The 13,634-nt window shown below is 45.1% G+C and overlaps 1 protein-coding gene across 7 annotated transcripts in view; it reads left to right on the top strand.

The window, feature by feature from the left end:
- Positions 1 to 13,634, top strand: part of LOC101988510 (ubiquitin carboxyl-terminal hydrolase 29-like) — a 215,761-nt gene that overhangs the window by 173,836 nt on the left and 28,291 nt on the right. For 6 of the 7 annotated variants that reach the window (XM_026777138.1, XM_026777135.1, XM_005369280.2 and 3 more), the window contains one exon: positions 9,815 to 9,950. The gene's annotated coding sequence lies outside the window, so the exon portion shown is untranslated. Of the gene's footprint in view, positions 1 to 7,055; positions 7,174 to 9,814; positions 9,951 to 13,634 lie in introns of those variants that run through there. The other variant, XM_026777136.1, reaches the window with a different exon arrangement.

Below are 13,634 nucleotides of genomic sequence, written 5' to 3'. Positions count from 1 at the left end.
CATAGTATCCGGAACGCAAGGAACAGCTCAACAGGAGTTGGTTCTCTGTCCTTCCACTTCCATGGGTTCTAGAGATCGAACTCTGGCTGTCAGTCTTGGTGGCAAGTGCCTTTATGTGCTGAGCCCTCTTGCTGGACCCAGGAACATGTTCCTGAGGTTTAGCCCAGGATCTGCAACTTCCCCAGTGAGGACAGGTTAGAGACACCATAGCCAGCCAGGCTGAAGCCATACACTAGACAGCTGTATTTAGGTGTCCCTCAAAGCCCCATAGACTTCGAGCCTCTTCTACATAACAGATGAGAAGTTCAAAGAAGCACAAGCCATTGGCCTATGGAGCCTCAAACCTTTGCAGAATCTCCACTGGGAATCCAGGCTGGCATTTTGAGCCTAAACACACGCCTGCACACATGCTCACACAAACACGCCTGTGCACATACACGTCTAAGTCCTACAATACTTCAGCCTCTGCCCCTCTCTCTGGTCCTATTGCAGCTCCTTCCTCTTCTGTCTGCCTGCTGTTTCCATAGAAACAGAGATGGCCCGATGAGAGCTCTGAAGGAGACAGAGCCCGAGACTCTGGCCTCAGACTTTTATATAATTAAAATGCATTGTCAGCCGAGACCTCTGCAAAAAACCAGGGAGAGGAAAATTTTGTGTGGGGTTTCTGCCATCCCGGCAGAAATCTCAGGCTGCCTCAGAAAAACAGCGACACAAATACTATTTGTTCTTCTCTTTATTCATTTATGATTAAGCCATTTATCTATCCCACACACTCAATGGATAGGAGTGAATAACAGAAATAATGTCGCTCTTATTATCTGAGATAGGGTCTTGCTATATGGCGCAGACTGGCCTCAAATGCATGGCAATTTTCCTGCTCCAGCTTTCCACGTACTAGGATTACAGCAGTGTGTCACTGTGCATGATGTAAATGGTTATATAGTGTATGTGTGTGTGTACTAACTATATATATATGTAGTTATATTGTTAGTATATGTATTATTTAATGCATCACAGCAAGCTTATGGGAGTCAGATAACAGCTTGTGGAAGTCAGTTCTCTCCTACCATATGGGTTATGGGGACCAAACTCAGTTCAGCAGCCTTGGTGGCAAGCACCTTTACCTGCCAAGTCATTACGCCTGCCTAGTTATATTAATATATTAATTTTGTATTTACTCTCAGTTACTGGTATTGTCATAAGGACACAGTATAGATGAAGGAGTATCCCACAATGCTTTGATAAAGACACTTGCTTCTTAGATGATGTGACCACACAACACTAGCCATGACAATCAGCAATAGTATAATAGGCCTGGGTTCAGTCATTAACACTGCATAAGTCATGAACGAACACACCTATGATCCCAGCACTAACCAAGCAGAAGCAGCAGGGAGATTCAACAGTTCACAGCCATCCTCAACTATACAGCAAGTTTGAAGCCAGCTTGAGCTACCTGAGACCCTGCCTTAAGAGAGAGAGAGAGAGAGAGAGATTGAGGATTGAGGCAAGATAGTCCCATTGGTAAAGGCATTTACCACCAAGCCTGCTGACCTGAGTGAGATCCCAGGACCCCCAGGATGGAAGAAGAGAACCGACACCCCGAAGCTGTACTCTGTCCTCTATGTCTGTGCATGTCATTTGCGAGCATGCGCACGCAGAAATAAGTGCAATTGTGGACCCGTTGGGTATTCCAAATTGTGTAATGTGCGTGCGTCTCACAGGGCTTCGTGGATGTTTGAACTGAAGAGATTGCTTTGTGTTTCCATGTGTCTGAGAACACTGGACCAAGGTCTTCACCCAGTCAGCTCCACGTCACGGGAGCTTTGTGGGGACTCTGGGTGTAGACTAGTGTTTCTCAACCTGTAGGCTGCGACCCCTCTGACAAACCTCTGTCACCAAAAATATTTATATCATGGTTCACATCAGTAGCAACATTACAGTTATGAAGTAGCAATGAAAACGACTTTATGTTTGGGGTCACCACAGCATGAGGAACTGCATTAAAGGGTCGCAGCATTAGGAAGGTTGAGAACCATGTGTAAACAAAGAAGCCCTCCTCCTGCTTGAATTCGGAATTCTGGATCTCAGCTTCCTGCACCTTTCCCAGCCACTCCTCCCTCCTCAATCCTCCTCGGTGTTCTGCCCTTTCCACAGACACCGTCTCTCTTTCCCAGGGCACTCTGCCTCTCAAGCCAGTGATTCCAATTATGCAAATTCAACAAGATTTGCACCAAAAACATTCAGAAGCCAGGTATAGTGAGTAGTAACTCACACCTCTAACCCCAGAACCTGGGAGGCAGAGGCAAGCAAATCTCTCTGAGCTCAAAGCCAGCCTTGTCTACGGAGTGAGCTCAAGGCCAGCTAGGACTACAAAGTGAGACCCTGCCTCAATCCAAACAAACAAACAAACAAACAAACACACACACACACACATCGCATCTAGACTGAAAAGACAGATGTTTCTGAGAGGTCAGAATTTCCTAAGACAGTGTAATTACAACTCCATAGCACATACATGTTCCTAGGTACTAGAATTAATCTGGAGTTGACAAAAATATATACATGGGAATGACAAGATGACTAGGTCAAGGTAATCGCTTCCAAGCCTAAGAAATGGAGTTCATTTCCCAGGTCTCATATGGTGGAAGGAGAGAAGAAACTCCTTCGACTCCATGTGTGTACCAGGGCACATGCGCACTCCCTCCCCCCAGTAGGCACCTTATATACACACAAAATTAATAAAGGTAATAGATGGGATAAAAATTGTGTGTAGGGGTTATATGCAAACACTACCATTTTCTATAAGGGGCTTGCGGATGTGTGGGTTTAGTCATACTCAGGAGTCTTAGAACAGATCCTTCATGGATCCTGCGTCGTGACCATATCTATAAAACACCTACTGTGTGCTGAGCATTGCAGTGGGTTAGGAATGCAGGGACACTAAGAGAAAATCCTCATCCTGGTGCTATGACCTTATTCTGCAGTGAGCAGAAAGTAATCAGACAGGCAGACGCACACACAGACAGAGAGAAAGACAGACAGGGAGACGGGGAAAGGGGGGGGATCTTCAGACAACAGGAGAGTTTGTCTGGCAAATAGATAAATAAATAGATAAACAAGACAGAATGTTAGGTGGAAGGCAAAGGCAGAATGGGCGGTTTGGCTTCTCTGGTTGGAGAGCAGCCTGGGAATCTGCATTTTCACCGTCATTCTTCTCGTCCCTCCATGAATGATAACCTTAGCTGTCAGCCTGACTGGATCTGGAGTCACCCAAGAGGTAAGACGCTGGGCACGCACGCGGGAGATTTCCTTCATCAGGGCGGTTGAATTAGGAAGACCCATCACCTCCAGTGGCAGTCAGGTATGAGGATCCCGGGGAAGAGCGCTACTTTCTTGACTCGTTGCCTTGCAGTCTTACTGCTGAGTTTGTCTACCATGTTGGCAAGCTTGTGTAGCCCCTCCCCCCTTTTTTTAGTCCATCTGCCCTGTTGTTGCATTCAACCCTACACTGATATCAGAACCCAGCTTTTTTTGCCTTTCCAATATGGACTGAAGACCAGTGGTTCTCTGGGAACTCTCCAGGCCCTCAGGACTAGATTAGGTCAGATGAAGTCACTGTAGACTACCAGGTTGTACTGTGTAGACTAATTCAATAAAGGCCCTCTTAATGCATCAGTTCTCTTCCTGTACTAATCCTAATTAATACCTCCCCCATGTCAGTACCTATACAGTCTAAAAAACATTATTTTACCAATTCTGGCCACACTATGACAGGTATGGAGTTAAGAGATTTGAAGTAGCACCTATTGTAATCCTTACCATACTATAATCCAGAAATAGATATTCTCCATTTTTGAAAAAGAAAACTGAGGTTGAGAAAAAATAAAATCCCTGACCCATGATCTTGCATTTTCATCTAATATTTCCCCACACCAAATATTCCTGTGAATTATTTATATGCCTGGTCTGGATTCTAACCCACAATATAGTCTGGAAAATTCTATCCCCTGTATCTCTCAGCCTCATTCCTATCGGCCTTGTTCCCATAGCAACAGGAAGAGCATGCCTGTATTACTAGCACCAGAGGATGCTACTAAGGACCAAAGCAGAGTAATAGATGTCAGAACAACTAAGCTGGGGGCTGGGGGACATGGGTCCACTGCACCCCTACCTGGGAACCTGCTCTAAAATAGATATAGCTGCAATATAAATATAGATATGTATGAGATTTTACATACACAGATACAGGTAGATAGATGTGCTTATACATCTGTGTAAATATTTTCTATCATAATCCATGTAGACATAGATTTGCCATATATGAATATCTGACAGCGTTACATTCCCTAGAAAATAACATATTGGAATGAGACATAGCATGACAGGCCAGAGATCCTTCAAATAAGCATTAGGGACTTTATAATGAAGAGGAAGGAAACGATTGAGCATAGCAAGGATTCTGCTAGGAAGCTGAAAGTCTCTAAGGCTATGCTTTCCCCTCACATCTCTACTTCAGCTATTCTCTTGGACAATTTCAGAGCTCAGCCCTAACACCCTGCTGTGTCTCAGGACCCAAAGTTAGCAAATCAGGTGAAGTCCTGGGATAGTGTCAGGGAGAGGCGTGTGTGTGAAGGACAGGAGAAAAGAGACTCCTAGTGCCAGTGTCACACTCCCCAGGTGAGGAGAGGGACACTTTCCTCTGTTCCTTGTTGACTTTCAAGATTCCGCCCTCTTCCCAGCCACAATACTTGGTCCTTCAAGTAACTGTTAAAATATATATGTCTCCCAGCCTCAGCCCCATCCAGGCAGGGGTGCAACAGAATCATGATTCTGTCCCAACCCCAGTTTAGCTGATCCAGCATCCATTACTCCACTTTGGTTCTTAGGACATTCTCTGGGGTGTTGGCGATGCAGAGGACTCTTCCCATTGCAATGGGAACTAAAGCTGATAGGAATGAGGATGGGGAGATGTCTCTGTGGATAAAGTGCCCGTCATGCAAGTGTGAGGGCCTGGCTTCAGATCCCCAGAATCCACGTAAAACTGGGCACACTAGCTTGTCTCTATAACCCCAGTGCATCACTGCAAGACTGGACACAGAGACAGAAGAATCCCCAGGAGCTTGCGGACCAGTTCTCCTAGTGCATGCATAGCAAACAAGCAAGCCTATTGCCAGCAATGCAGAAGAAAAAAGCAAACACTCCAAGTCGCCATCTGACATGACACGCATGAGCAGATACACACAAGAAAAATACACAGGTGTTTCTCAGTTGATGAGTTAACTTCCATTTTTTTTTTAAAAAAAGCAACCTTTCCTTTCTTTCTAAGATGTATTTATTTTATTTTATGTGTGTAAGTGCTTGCCTGTATGTAGGTATGTGTATACCATAGGCACAATACCCACAGAGGCCAGAAGATGGCATTAGATACTCTGAAGCCAGAGTTAGAAGCAGTTGGAAGATGACCCATGGGTGCTGGGAACCAAACCAAATCCTCTGCAAGAGCTGCCAATGTACTTAGATATCTATCTAGGTAGATCTCTAGAGTTCGCTGAGCTAGCTCTCTGGGCCCACCTTTAATTTGTTTTTATTTGCTATAGTATATAAATACCATTCTGCAGTAAGGGTACTTAGAATGTTGATCTTCTTTCCTGACTGTTAATATGTACCATGATATTGTGACAGTGCCAGGCTGTGGCAGTGAGTTGAAGGTCCCAGTCAGTCATATAATTAAAAGAGTAAGTGACAATAGGGTGTACTATACACCATTGTGTGTATGTGGGTGTGGGTGTGTGGTATGTGTGTGGTGTGTGTATGTGTTTGTGGTGTTTGTGGTGTGTGTGTGTGTGTGTGTTTGTGTGTTGAGGAAGGAGCTGTGCATGCTGGGAAGATATTCTACCACTGAGATAACCAAGCCCAGATCACCAACACTTTTTTAAAGCTGTATTTTGTATCTTGATAAGCTAGGCTGTCTATAAAATATATATGCAGGCATCCAACACCGTATTCTAAAATAGGTTTTGTGAGAGTAGAGTTTTTCCGAGCTGCAGGATAATCAAGTGTTCTGAGCATGCGGACTAGCATGAGACAGATTCAACAGGTCAGGTGCACTAATCCGGCTTCTCATGTGTGGAGGTGTGGTATATATGTGCATCTGTGCAGGTGCAGGGGCCAGAGGTGACGGGGTAGTGAGTGTCCGGTGTGTCACGTTCTGCTTTGTTCTTTTGGGACAGGGTGTCTTGCTAAACCTGGAGTTTGCTGGGTTTTGTCTAGGCTGTCTGACCAGCAAGTTCCTGCAGTCTTCCTGTTTCTGCTCCACAGCACTGGGGCAGCAGACAAGTGCAGCCACCTTCAACTTTTTACATGGGTCCTGGGGTCATTCTTATGCAGCAAGTACTCTTTTAGCCATCTACGCATACAGCGTTCTGCCTGCATGTATGCCTATAGGCCAGAAGGGGCACCAGATCTCATTACAGATGTTGTGAGTTAAACCTCTGGAAGAGCAACCAGTTCTCTTAACCTCTGAGACCTCTCTCCAGCCCCTTTTTGTGTTTTTTAAGGCAGAGTTTCTCTGTCTAGCTCTGGCTTTCCCGGAACTGGCTTGTTCTGTAGACCAGGCTATCCTCAAACTCAGAGATCTGCCTGTCTCTGCCTCTGGAACACTGTAATTAAAGGCTTACATTACCCCTCTGTCTCTCTTACACAAGCTCTCTCTTTCTCTCTCTTTTAAACTTTATTTATTTATTTTATGTACATTGGTGCTTTGCCTGCATGCATGTCTATGTGAGGGTGTTAGATCCCCTGGGACTGGAGTTACAGACAGTTGTGAGCTGCCATAAGGGTTCTGGGAACTGAACCCAAGCCCTCTGGAAGAGCAGCCAGTGCTCTTAACCTCTGAAACAACTCTCCAGCCCCACTCTCCAGACTCTTAAATGCACATTTTTTTAATGTAAAATATTTGGGACACATGATGGGTTTATCAGGATGTCAATCCTTTATAAATTTTAAAAGCATCTTTATATCAATAGCCAATTATGTATCGTTAATTATTCTAGATACTGAGCCTACTGGATAACCAACACAGACAAGGCCAGAGACATGGCTCAAAGGGTAAAAACACATACTTTGGGCACCTGACAATCTGAGTTGGATCCCGGGAACCTGTGGTGGAAGGTGAGGACCGACTCCCAAGAGTGTCTGCCGACCTCCACACACATGCGTGCATGTAAGCCGTGGCCACATATGTCGTGCACATGCACACACAAGAATAACACATACTTTTTTAAAACCACAAACAAGTCTTTACTGTTGTTCATAGAATGTTCACAATGATCCAGAGATGCACAAAGCAATAAAAGACAGAGAGAGAGAGAGAGAGAGAGAGAGAGAGAGAGAGAGAGAGAGAGAGAGAGAGAGAGAGGAGAAATCGATTTTAGAAGCATGTGATGAAATGTAATCAGGACATAAATATACACTGTGAGTATCATTTTGAATATTCAGGAGCTACACTTAAAACGATAGGAAGAGCTTTGGGGAGGTAGCTCAGCAGTTAAATCACTTGCCCTGAAAGCATGGGGACTGGAGTTTGGAGTTACTCCAGAACACGTGTAACTGCTGGGTGGGCACGGCAGCTCACTCGTCATTCCAGATCCTCAGAGCAAAGAGCTAGCAAGACTAGTCATATCTTCACACTCTGGGTTTGATTGAGAGAAGCTGCTTCGTTGAGTAAGGTGGCAGAGAGATGGAGGCTAACACCTAACATCAACCTTGGGTTTCCACACGAAGGCAGACAGACAGACAGACAGACAGACAGACACACACACACACACACACACACATACACACACACACACACACATGAAGAAATACATGGTTGGGCGTGGTGGTGCATGCCTTTGATCTGAGCACCCAGGAGGCAGAGGCAGGAGGATCTCTGTGAGTTTGTGGCCAACCTGGTCTACAAAGTGAGTTCTAGGACAGCCAGGGCTACCCAGAGAAACCCTGTCTTCAAAACTAAAACCAAATCAACCAAACAAATAAAAAATGGAGGAGATTTCAGTCAGCCTGAGTTAATGAGGGATCGTGCAGCCCTGAAAGAAAAAATAGGCATGCGGAATGTGCTTAGCCTGCCTCCAGCCCTGCATTCAACCCCAGCACAGGGGAAACTGTGAAGCTGAAGTCCTAGGGACAGGGCTGATGGACTGGTCACAGCTCTGTGACTGGGAGTTGGAAATCTGCTGATACACAGTTGCATTTATTTTGGACCATCTTAGTTCTCTTAATAGCCACTCGTTGCCTATCTCTGCTTCTGTTGCCGTACTTTCAACTCTCAGGTAAAGCCTCTGGGATGCATTATAGAACAGAACACTAGTTTCCACGGGTCCCAAAGCAGTGGATGCTGTTTGATGGCAGAGTTGTCCCTGGTGTGCCATGGTCTACCTGCCCGGTGTTCCCATCAGTGAATTTGGTAAATACCTAGACGTGTGATTTTTATTTGTCATATGGCACACAACCACGTACACGTCACTTAAGATAAATATTTTAAAACAGATAAAACATATATATGTATGGATGCTAGGGATGCAGACATGGGCGCTTGTGATGGGAGGCTCTGTGCATCCTAACGACAAATAAGAAATGTTTATTGGTTACCCTGAGCTACATCTAGACCCAGGTTTTGCAACCACATCATGTTGCATGAAATATTTCATTCTCTGAAGCTCTCGCTGCCCTCTCCTCACCCTCTTGACCACCCACTCCTTCCTCTCTACAAGTGGTTTCCATGGTGATCTTCTCTGGTTGCTAGCGAGGTTGAGTACCCTGCAGAGGGAGCCATGGCGGGAGGGCAGGCTTCTAGCCAAGGACAAAGTGGAATGTGGGTGGATGGGAAGACTCAACAGGGATTAAATTCTGCTGTAGGAGAACACAAAGGGCTGAGGAAGGATAATGCCTTGGGGTGCCTGGCCGAGTGGGAAGCGAGAGTTTGGATGCATATGGCCAAGGTTCATTGCTTACGTGTATGGAATTATCAAAGAATAAATGAAAGACATTCTATTTCAAAATAATAATAATAATAATAATCGAAACAATAAGTCCTTCAGTCCCTTTCTGCCGCCCCCTTATTGGTCCACTCAAGACCTTGGCACTTACTAAAGGCCTCTAGGTCATTTTTGGATTAGAGGGGGGCAGAAATGTAGCCATGCAGGCTGCTGACTGAAACGGAAGTCCTGGGTCCTTGGTGGGCAGCTGCAGCAGGTGCGAGTTAAACCCTCATTATGTCCTCCCCTTGTTCGCCACTCAGTACATTCTGTCCTTCTTCTTTTTCTTTTCTTTTTTTTGTGCGTGTGTGGTTGATGGAGGACTTCCTTTATGTGCCAAGAAGGTTATTAGGCACTTGAATGCAATTTCAAAACCTCTTTGCTATAAGAAATGAAACACCGCTCTGCAAAAGGAGCCCAATAGCTCTCCCAGAGAATCAAAAGCTTGAGAGTTCTATTTATTCCGGTTTCAAAAGACATCAGGATCTTTTGTATTTCCCCAGATTTTTCTGGTTTTTTTTTCTTTCTTTCTCTCTTTCTCTCTCTCGCCCTCTTTTTTGGTCCGGAAGGCTTATCATTTATTGAGAGCAGGGTATTGAAGTCCTGCTACCGCTATTGTCCTAGAACTCATCTAGAGTTTTGCATCTAATAGCGTTTGTTTTATAAAATTGGGTGCACCTGTGTTTGGGATGCATGTGTTTAGAATGTTAATGGCCCCGTGATGGATTGTTCCCGTAATCAGTCTGAAGTGACCCTCTTTATCTTTTTTTTTCTAGTTTTGACATTGGGCTCTTGTTTTGGGGCGACCCACGAGTCCCCAACCATCTGGAAGAACTAATAGGAAAGGAGGGAAAGCCAGGACTCAACCACAGCTTCAGACCTGAAGGAGGCTTCTTCCAAGATCAGCATCTGGTGAGGGCAATGGCAGGCCTAGGTTGTCTGGAACTGTGAGTTCAGAAACCAATGACATCGGGATGCTGCTATGTTCCCTCATGTGAAATCGTCAAAAGAATAAACAAAAGATATTCTATTTAAAATAATAATAACCACGACCATAAGTCCTTCGGTCCACTTCTGCTCCCCCAGCTCCATCCCTGCCGCCACGGGTCCACTCAGGTCCTTTGGTGCTTACTAAAGACCTCAAGGTCTGTTTTGAATTAGAATGCAAAGATCTGGAGATGGGGGCTTTCCAGTACAGCTTTTAATAGCTGGGGGCAACTCTCCATCAGTCCCAGAGTAGGGAGCAGAGGGTACATGAAAGAGAACCAAGGAACATCTGCTTAAGCAAACGTTCTATTTCCCCCATTCAGAAAAACAATCCAAACTGAGTTTTTTTTTTTTTTTCTTGGTGGTGGTGGTGTTATTGTTATTGTTTTGTTTTCTATCTACTATGTATGGGCTGCCTCACAGATTACTTTTGTAAAAGCGTGGACCATTGTGTCTCTAAAATATCACAGTCCTAAGTAGACAGTGGCAGCCCTGAGCAAAGATCCTATGGCAAATACGCTTAATGTGTTTCTCTTCGGGGGGCTGATGTGAGGCTGAGTAGAAAGGACACAGGGCAGAGAATTAAGGGTACGGAGCCGAGAAGGCTCAGTGCGTAAAATACTTGCTCTACAATAAGACCCTGAGTGAAGATCCCCGGTACCCATGGAAAGCCAGAAGAGCTTTTACGAATCTGTAAATCCCAGCGCTCCTCTATCCAGTGAGATGGGGGCGGAGACTGGTGAGTCCTGGGAAGCTCACAGCTAGCTTGGCACAGATAGCAGTGAACAGAAGACACCCCCCCCACACACACACACACCCCAAACAAGGTGGAAGACAGGGACTAGCACCCAACACGTAAGAAGACACACAGACTGCTTTATTTGTTTATTTTTAAAGATTTGTTTTCATTTTATGTATATACAGATTTGTCTGTGTGTCTGTCTGTGCACTGTTAGTGTGTACTGCCCGAGGAGGTCAGAAGAGAGCATCAGATCCCTTGGAACTGGAGTTATAGACCGTTCTGAGCTGCAGCGTGGTTGCTAGGAATCGAACCCCTGTGCTCTGGAAGGGCAGGCAATGCTGTAATTTTAAAAAGCCGTGAAGAGAAGTCATGCCATGCAACAAGACTCACATAAGAGGTTTATTGGAAAAGGAGAGAGAAGAGACAGAGAAAGGGGCAGAGAGGGGCAGAGAGGACGGCAGAGACTTGTCCCTGAGGACAAGAGTGGTGGAAGAGAGAAGGAAAGGGGGAGAAAGAGATGACCCACCTTTTAAAAAGGGAACGTAGTGAATGTGCACAGGAGCTACTCTTAGTGGCTGCAGTTGAGGACGGATCCTGTCAGGACCCCGAGGGCAGCCCAGTACAGATGCCTGAATACTAACAGTCAATGCTCTTAACCATAGAGCCATCTCTCCAGCCCCACAGAGAACTTGTTTTTGAAAATTTAAGAATATGCTGGGCATGGTGGTGTACACCTTTAAGACCAGTACTCAGGAGTTAGAGGTAGGTGCTTGCCTGTGAGTTTAAGGCTAGCCTGGTCTATACAGAGAGTGCCAGGACAGCGAGCGCTACATAGTGAGACTTTGTCTCAGAAAGCCCTTCATGTATATGTAGATATCGATATATATGTAGATGTAGATATATAACTATCATGATACATATGTATAAATGTGTCGTGATCTATGTGATACTGTGACCCTCTGTGAAATAGGACATAGGGAGTTAGAGCTAACCTGGGCAACCTTCACATTCCTTGTGGTTGGTTCTGTGCAGTTTGTCTTGCCCCCCCCCCCCCCCCGTGTGACAAACTGCCTGAACAAAAGCAGCTGACAGCCAGAGCAGGGTCTACTCTGACCCACTGTCTCAGAGGATCTCAGTCCGTCAAGGTGGAAATGGTTTGGGGGCTACAGGATCTGTGGCTACTTCTCCAAAAAGCACAAACGAGGAATTCGAGAAAGCAGACTGCGGCCAGGCTGGGTAGACTAGCGAGGCCCACGCCAGTGATCTAGGACTACCAGCCAGGCTCCTCTTCCCCCCCAGGTCCCCAGCCTCTCACAACACCATCATCAGCTGGGGAACCAGCGCTCTAACATGGGGCTTGTAACAGATGCCTCACATTCAAGAATTGAGAATCTCCTTGTGCCAGGCAAGCATTCCACTCCTGAGCTATAGCACTGGCTGCCAGCATTTTAATTCAGCAGTTCCCGACCTGTGGGTGGGTTGAGACCTCTCTGGGGGTCAAATGGTCCTTTCACCGGGGTCCCATATCAGATATCCAGCATATCTTATATTTACATTACCATTCATAACAGTAGAAAAATTACAATTATGAAGTAGCAAAGAAATAATTATTTTGGTGGGAGGATCACCACAACACCAGGAAATGTATTAAAGGATCACAGCATTAGGAAGGTTGAGAACTGCTTCCTTAATGGCTTCTCTTCCTTACCATATCCTGTAATAGAAAATGATTGGAGAAAAACACAATATCCTTCAAAGGGAACTGGCCAATGTGTATGTATGTATGTACATAAACACATTATATATACATATATACATACACATATATACATACATATATTGGGTTTGGGGGCTTCGAATCCTTTTAAAATAATTATTAACTTATTTTGTACATATGTGTGTGTTCCTATGTGAGTTAAAGCACATGCCATGCATACAGGTTCCCTTGGAAGCCAGAGGTCCAACCAATATGCATAGTGAAAACTGAACCAGGGTTCTCTGCAGGAGCAGTAAGTGCTCTAAATGGCCGAGCCATCTCTCCAGCCCCTAAGAAGATTGATATTTATTTATCTATCTATCTATCTATCTATCTATCTATCTATCTATCTATCTATTTATTTGTGTTCAGTGCACATTAAATTCATTTATTAAACCTTATTTGGCCCCGGGGGTGTAGCTCAGTTGGTAGACTACTCACCTAGCTTGTACGAAGCCCTGGGCTCAATTCCCAGCACGGCATAAATAGGCCGTGGTGGCGTACGGGTGTAGACCTAGAACTTCAGACCTGGAGGAAGTTCAAAGTCATCCTTGGCTACATTAACAAGTTTGAGGAGAGCCTCAGTACATGAAGCCCTGTTTCAAAAAGTTAAAAAACAGAAACAGGGGGCTGGAGAGATGGCTCAGCTGTTAAGAACACTGACTACTCTTCCAGAGGACCTGGGTTCGAATTCCTAGCACCTACATGGCAGCTCACACCTGTCTGTAGTTCCAGTTCCAGGGGCTCTGACACGCTCACATAGACATACATACAGGCAAAATACCAATCAACTTAAAATAAAAAAAATAAACTTAAAACAATAACAATTAAATAAAGAAAAGTAGAGTCTGGCACAATGTCCCACGCCTTTAATCCCGGCACTTAAGAGGCAGAGGGCAGGTAGACCTCAGTCAATCAACCAATTAATCAATAAATAATAAAAACAGAGGTGGGGCTGGAGAGATGGCTCAGAGGTTAGGAGCACTGGCGACTCTTCCAGAAGACCTGGGTTCAATTCGCTCACATTTGTTTTTAACTCTCCTTCCAGAGGATCCGACACCCTCGAACAGACATACATGCAGGCAAAACACCAATGCACATGAAATGAAGG

This window comes from Microtus ochrogaster, unplaced genomic scaffold, assembly GCF_000317375.1.
Source record: "Microtus ochrogaster isolate Prairie Vole_2 unplaced genomic scaffold, MicOch1.0 UNK47, whole genome shotgun sequence".
NCBI classification, from domain to species: Eukaryota; Metazoa; Chordata; class Mammalia; order Rodentia; family Cricetidae; genus Microtus; species Microtus ochrogaster.
This window is presented reverse-complemented; position numbering and strand designations above follow the sequence as displayed.